The sequence below is a fragment of the Ursus arctos genome, unplaced genomic scaffold (assembly GCF_023065955.2).
Source record: "Ursus arctos isolate Adak ecotype North America unplaced genomic scaffold, UrsArc2.0 scaffold_3, whole genome shotgun sequence".
In the NCBI taxonomy this organism is placed as follows: domain Eukaryota; kingdom Metazoa; phylum Chordata; class Mammalia; order Carnivora; family Ursidae; genus Ursus; species Ursus arctos.
The window spans coordinates 67,429,926-67,437,411 of NW_026622985.1; positions in this window are offsets into that span (position 1 = coordinate 67,429,926).

Here is a 7,486-nt window from a genome sequence, read left to right on the forward strand (position 1 = left end):
TCATGCTCCCTCTCTCTCAAATAAATAAATGAAATCTTTAAAAAATTGTGTTTTAAAAAAATCTGTAAATATAATAAACTTTCCATGAAGAATTCTAACTACTGACTGTGTTCATAAAAATTGTGTGAAAACCTCTGCTGAACAATGTCATTCAAAACTAGAAAGTTGTATGACTTTGATAGTTATGCTTCTTGTACTGTCTATAAAGAAAATATGAACTATTATGGTTAGTTTCCATGAGTTTCATTCTGAATTACAGAACAGTCTCCCTTCATGAAAAGGAAAGGAAGGTGGTCATTTTATTTTTCCCTCAAGTCTAGTACTTTATTATGGAGTGGTAGCACAGCAGATTCAAATACTATGGAATGTACTTTAGAGCATGATAACTTTAAAAACGAAATTTGTCAAGCTTTTGTTCAAGTAGTTCAGTGGAGGATTAAAAAGTACATTACTGAACTAAGGTCCTATGAAAAATGCCACCTCTTCTATTCCAAGAGACTTAGGAGTTTGAAGTTGCAGTCCAGAATCAGCTATGCACTTGGCTTTATTCTAAAGAGATAAAACATCAGAGCTTCCTTTTCCATAAATAAATGTTCACTAACTTCATTATAACGTCATTGTTTTAAATCCATGCTTTGTGAATTACCATGTTATAGCTAAGATCAATTTTAACAAAGTCTCTATAGCATTTCTGTTCACTGAACTCTGCTAAATAATGAACTGTGAAGGAATCCTTGAAGAATTGGTGACATTTGCATAGGTGACAGAAGAGGGAAAAAAGATGCTTGGAGGTAGCAATGAACAAAATATGTTTGCAGGTCAGTAAAAATACTGACCTACATTGCCTAGAAGGAATATGTGGGAAGAAAGAAGAAATAAGGCAGACTAGGTAGGGAGACCAGTGGAGACCTTGAAAAGCAAGCAGAATTGTAAACTTGACCCAGTGGGAGATAGGGACTCACTGAAGGTTATTAAGTAAGTAAGTAAATGCTCCAAAGTTATCTAGAGCCCTTTTTGTGTTTTTCATGGTATCAGATTTTTCACAATTGTGAGGCAGTGCTTACTAAAAGAGATGTTATCTGTACAAACTTCCTAGCAGGTAAGAGATATGTTAGCTCCCAACCTTCCTTTCTAAGGCTTTGGTACCTTTGAGCTAGTTAGTTTTGCCCCAGCACATCGTCATTTTCTCTAAAGTAAAGCAGCTATAACATGATACATTTGTCTATCTTACAAAAACCTTCTGTAAGAGAGAGAATCCAAACATGAATATGATCATCAAATTCCTGGAGGCAGTATGGCTAAAAGAGATGCATTTTGTAGAGCTGTTAATTGTTATACCAACAGATGACTGGTAATTCTATACCCAACTTTTTTAAGGAAAAAGTTGAATAATTGTTGAAAAAAACAAGCATAATTTAGAGTTAGATATCCAATTATGGTTCAAGTATGCTTGGGAATCATTAAGGCAAATGAACATTTCAGTTGTAAATAACTATCTACCAAAGTCTAGTATTTAGGATTCTCACCCTGGAGCAGTCCTGAAAGAATAAGCTGATGTGGAAGTCTCAGAGGTTTTTAGGAATCATATCCATCCATACTGATGCTTTACAACTCTCAGCTCTCTTCCCAGACTGCTTACCTATTATTACAGTGTAGCCATGAAGCCATGGGTGTTTCCTGGGCAGATAGTGACTCGACTAAGACCTAGAGGTTCAGGTGTGGGCAGGTAAAGGCTCTTTCAGGAGTAATATAATTGCCACTGGGGTGGTGGGGGGATGACTAAGCAAACATGAGTCATCTCAACTTAGGGTCCCATCCCACTGTTCTTGAATGTCTTTCTCAACTATTATATTTAAAGTTGTTTTCTTCCACAATACATCCAAGGAATGACTGCCCCCTGAGCTCAGGAGTTTCTGTTCATTCCAGTCATTCATACATAGTGTAGGGAATAGGGTTTGTCAAGGCAGGTTTCCCTAGAAAAGATGGCATTGGAGGAATCTATTTTTGTGAACACACCTGCTAGTCTCCCTCCCTTAATGAATATCAGCAATAAGGCCTGACCATAGTAATGCCAATATCTGTGAGGCCCAACTTCTCTCTGAAGTCTTAAGGTTGTCTGACTTCCGTTTGTCTGGTTTGAGATTGCCTGCTGATGACTGTGGCACGACCTTAGCTGCTGGCCTGTTCTGACAGCCAGCTTAACCCTCCAGTTCTGGAAATGCCTCTTTCTCAGCTTTCCAACATTATGACTGACATGGTCAGCCACTGCTATGTGTGAAATGGCTTAGTGGTGCTGCTAGTAAAATAAAGCTGCATCATAAACCGTGCTACTGCTTTGGCTCATACCCCATGGCATATGCATATCCTCAAATTACCCATCATATCCACAAACACTAACTGAGCATCTACTATATGTCATTGGGCTGGTTAATCCATGGTATACCAATACGCGTAGTGCTTAGGCCTTCTTGCTCTTCAAAGGCCGTTGACAACATTTAAGAACTCAAAACAAAGCTAAACATTGATTCCAAAATATAAGAAGTAACCCTGAAAAATTCAAAGTAATAAATGTTTAAATGTCTACAAAAATTAACATTGCTTCAACTTCATTATTTGTTAAGGTTCATGTCCAGTAAAATTTCATAACCACTGAAAACAATTTGTGATTTAGATTTTTCCACTTTGCAAGAATTCCTGAGCGTGCATTGAGACTGAGATTATGGAGAATTAGAGCCAATCACAAACTGTTTGGCTTAACACCAAATTTCAAAAAAAAAATTACAAATACCTTTAAAAGTTTATAGTAAAAGTACAGTAAAAATGAGCCATAATGTGACTACTAAAATTTAACATGTTTCTGATGACGTGGAGTGGGGTCTCTTCAGGCAAAAATAAGTGCTGTTAAAACATGATTTTTTTTTAATTTAAATTCAAGTTAGTTAACATACAGTGCAGCCCTGAGTTCAGGAGCAGAATCCAGTGATTCATCACCCAGTGTTCATCCCAACAAATGCCTATCACCCATTTAGCTCATTCCCCCACTCACATCCCTTCCAGCCACCCTCAGTTTGTCCTCTGTATTTAAGAGTGTCTTATGGTTTGCCCCCTCTCTGTTTTTATCTAATTTTATTTTTCCTTCTCTTCCTGTGTTCCTGTTTTGTTTCTTAAATTCCACATATGAGTGAAATTACAAATTTGTCTTTCTCTGACTTATTTCGCTTAGCATAATATGCTCTTGTTCTATCCATGTTGTTGCAAATGGAGAGATCATTCTTCTTAATCACCTAGTATATATGTAACCATATCTTCTTTATCCACTTACCAGTCGGTGGACATTTGGGCTCTGTCCATAATTTGGCTATTGTTGATAGCGCTGCTATAAATACTGGGGTTCATATGCCCTTTTGAATCAGCATTTTTGATTCTTTGGATAAATGCCTAGTAGTGCAATTGCTGGGTCATAGGGTAGTTCTATTTTTAACTTTTTAAAGAACCTCCATTCTATTTTCCAGAGTAGCTGTACCAGTTTACATTCCCACCAGCAGTGTTGAATTTGATGAGTTCTTTATAGACTTTGGATACTAACCCTTTATCTAATATTAAAATATAATTCTGTAAGATGTACTGCTTACTTGATTTGCCCAGAATTTCTGGAGTCTCTTGTGGGGTTATCTCTGTATGTGATCACTTAATATGGAATCTTAAGAAGACCAAAAGAGGATTCACTGAGAATGGTCAATCCATACTTCAAAACTGAAACAGTGCCTATATTACTATGCTTTAACTTCAACATAAATCCAAATACCTTCAAAGTATATATATTGTGTATTTTGATAAAAATTTTCCATTCTCCTCCCTAAGGAGCTAATTTTGACTAAGAACTTAAAGGATAGTCTTCCCTCCTCATCCCCATGCATATGTTTTCTTCCACAAGTCTTATAAATATTTTTTTGTGTTCCACATCATTCTTGCCCCACAGAGCTCTGTCGTGAAAATGTTACTTCCTTGTGTTAGGGTCTTCATTTCTATCTTAAATAGAGTTCTAACTCCCTGTTCTATTTCTCAAGTTTTGCCTCAATAATAATAATAAAGTAACAAGCCATCTCTCATTGAATACTTACTATATGTGGCTCTGTGGCATACATAAACATTTCATGTAGTTCTGATATATTTTCAAGGTGTGTATTATTATCTCCATTTTACAGATGAAGAAAAATAGTCTCAGAATTTGTGTTACTGTTCATTGCCACATGGTGAATATCTTGAGCAAGATTCAGCTCCCTCGTGGTAACTCTAACCATGTTTTCACTACAGGATAGTTCCTTCCAAATCTTTATCACATGTTTCTTATTGGATTGGCATTTCAGTACAGTCTATAGGGTGCCAGCCCCATGTGGGAACCTTTAATAACTGTAGGATAGATCACCTTCCACTCAGTGTCTCTGCCGTTTGCATTTTGACCATGATGAGAGTTCTTTCTGTCCAGAATTTCTCTGTTACGCTTTTAATATTGGGAAAGTTAAATAGATCTCTTCTGGGCAAGAATAGTCATTTACTTGCTGGAGTCTCAGCCGGAGACAAATTTTTTTCCCACTGTACAGTGTCAGGGCACTTCCTGTTTAATGCCAGTGAGTTACTTCTCATAACAGCAGCTCGTAAGTCCCATTGTTCTGTTATTTCCTTTCCAATACTAGATATACTGCTGAATTAGAAAGACAAGCTCAGAAGGCTGTGGGCACAAAAGGAAAGGGCACCAATTCATGTGGTCTCTTTGTTGTGGGGTCCTTTCTGCTATTTACAGATTATTCTGTTTACTTGATAATATAATTGCTCAGAGTTTGCTTTCAGTTAATAAGTCTTTATTAATTGATGTCTGTAGTAGTCTGCTCCCTTTAATGCGCCTTGTAAAATGCCTGCTATTTACTTAGTGTTAAGGAGGGAATGGCTTCTTTCTAATCTGCATGCTCTGTCCCATGTCTGTTTTTTCTCTTTCTGTATAATCAGCAATCTGTTTGCTGTTTACTGCAGCAGTGGAAAGGGTTATAATTTGTTCCCTTTAGTGGGAAGAGAAAGTTGCTGATTGGGATCACAGTTGAATATGAATCTTTCATAGGACAGAAATGTGTGCAACATGTTTAGTGATTAAACATTCCTCAGGGGGTGGTCTGGTTTACTCATTTTGACTCAAAATCATGTGCATTATACAAAGTTAGTTCAATATTAGGAAAACAGTTAGTATATTACTTTCTACCAATAGGTCAGAAAAGTAAAAACAATTTGGTAATTTCAATAAAATTAGAAAAATTCTGGAAAAAATTTACACTCACATTTTATTTTAAAATCTTTCCAAATTTACATATAAAATTTCATTAACATATGTTGTTTCTGTAACATCTCAAATCAATGGCTGACTTCATTCTTAATAGTATCCAATTAAAATCAGGTGGAAAACAAAAATGCATGTTATTATCATTGTTATCTAATTGTTCTGGAAGCACTAATCAAAGCCATAAGATATAGAACCAAAATACAAGGTATAATTATTAGAAAGGAAATGCAAAATTATCTTTATTTGCAGATGGTATAATTATATACTGAAAAACACAGAAAAGCATGAACTTAAAAACCGTAAGAATTTATAAGGACCTAAAATAAAATGTACTGATGCAAGATGAAAACACAGCCCCCTCCCCACACCCCATAAGTGACCCACCAAGACAGTCGTCATCATCATCATCATCATCATCATCATCATCATCATCATTAAAGGTGTTCTCTCAGGGGTCTCCCAGCCAGTGATGCTCTTGCTGTGGATGAGTGTGGTGAAGATGGAACATGTCCTGAGCATCAAGCCACAGCACAAGCTCAAGTTACAAGATTCCTTCATAAGAGTTGTCACCATCATCCTAAAACTTGGCAATCTTACAGACCAAATGCATGTTTTAAAGTGAAGAACCTGGCACCACATTGATGCAGAAGGGGAGTTTGATAGATCTGTGATGTTATAGCCTTCTGATTACAATTTACATTTACAGTCCAACTTGCATCTGCTCCTCCTGACACCTCTGGTAACAATGGAAGCAGAGCGACCAGAGGCAAAACCAGAAGACATAGATCCAAAACTTAGGTGTGTTGGAATGGCCAGCAGAAAATAATAAGCCACATGTTGTAGAAATCAATAAAACACATTTACAAGTGTATTACAGACAAAAACACCAATGGTGTCTAAATCTCTCAGTCTTCATCTTGGGAGGATACTGAAGTTAAGTGATGGATGATGGTAGGACGCTGCAGGTAAAGTTCAGAGGCTGCAGGAGAACAGTTAAAAGATGATGAGCTTCTGTATTACTTAGCTCAAGCTGCCATAAAAACACCACAAACTGGGCAGCTTAAATAGCAGACATTTATTTTGTAACAGTTCTCAAGGCTAGAAGTCCATGATCAAGGTGCCAATAAATTTTGTTTCTGGTGAGAGCCCTCTCCCTGGCTTATAGACAGCTGCCTTCTTGCTGTGTGCTCACGTGGCCTTTCCTTTGTACTCATATGGAGAAAGAGAGAGAAAGTGTGCGGGGACAGGAGTGGGAGAGAGGGAGATACATTTCTGGTGTCTCTTCTTCTTCTCATAAAGACACCAATTCAGTTGGACTAGAGTCCTGCCTTCATAACCTCATTTAACCTTAATTACCTCCCTAAAGGCCCTCTCTCCAAATACAGTCATATGGAGGAGAGAGTTAGGTTTCAATATATGAATGGGGGGCACAATTCAGTCTATAATAGCTTCTTTATATGAGGAAGACTGTGCAAAGCAATAATTCAATTTCTGTTGGAGTCATAGCTCCTTGCTTCGGGGGTTTCTTTCTTTACTCTTGGATAATTATAAGGAAAATCTCCCTGTAGAGGCAGGATGCAAAGGATGGAACGTCGGATTGATGAATCTACTATATCTTGAGGTTTAAATTTATCTTAATAATGTCTAAAAATAAATTAATGATTGATGATATCTTACAGGTCTTTCCTTCAAAATACCCCTCCCTATACAAATATAGATACACACACACAACATGATTTTTCAGAAAATTTATTTTTATTTTTAATTTTTAAAAGATTTTATTTATTTGACACAGAGAGAGAGAGAGAGAGAGAGAGAGAGAGGGAAGAGAATGCACAAGTAGGCAGAGCAGCATGCAGAGGGAGAGGGAGAAGCAGCCTCCTGCTGAGTAGAGAGCCAGATGCCGGGCTCTATCCCAGAACCCTGAGATCATGACCTGAGCCGAAGGCAGACATTTAACTGACTGAGCCACCCAGGCACCCCTCTTTTAGACAATTTGAAATGTATAGTAAATTATTTGGTCAGGGGATGATGAATGATCTTTATTAAATGACAAGGGGAATTGCAAATAATACTACAATCAAGTATTGTAAAGATAATTTTCACTATGTGTAGGCTTTGGTACATTACTTGCTAGATTACCAAGGTAGTCTTCCT